Here is a 272-nt window from a genome sequence, read left to right on the forward strand (position 1 = left end):
AAAGTGGTATCCTTGTGTTTGTGGCAAACAACATATGTATCAAAGCAATTGAATGAACATATAGTATCCTTTTTAACAATGTAGGAATCTTTTTTGGATTGAAATCCATTAAGTTACCCATTGGAGTGGCTTCACTAGCTTGTACCTTAGGTTCATTTGTGTTAAATTTTTCTAGTTGTTTATTCTGAAATAATGTATATCTTTGATGTTGAAGTATATTACTTATAAGAATCAGAAGGATGAATTAGATGAAGAAAACCATTTGAAAATAT

Source organism: Mus pahari, unplaced genomic scaffold (assembly GCF_900095145.1).
Source record: "Mus pahari unplaced genomic scaffold, PAHARI_EIJ_v1.1 scaffold_10226_1, whole genome shotgun sequence".
In the NCBI taxonomy this organism is placed as follows: Eukaryota; Metazoa; Chordata; class Mammalia; order Rodentia; family Muridae; genus Mus; species Mus pahari.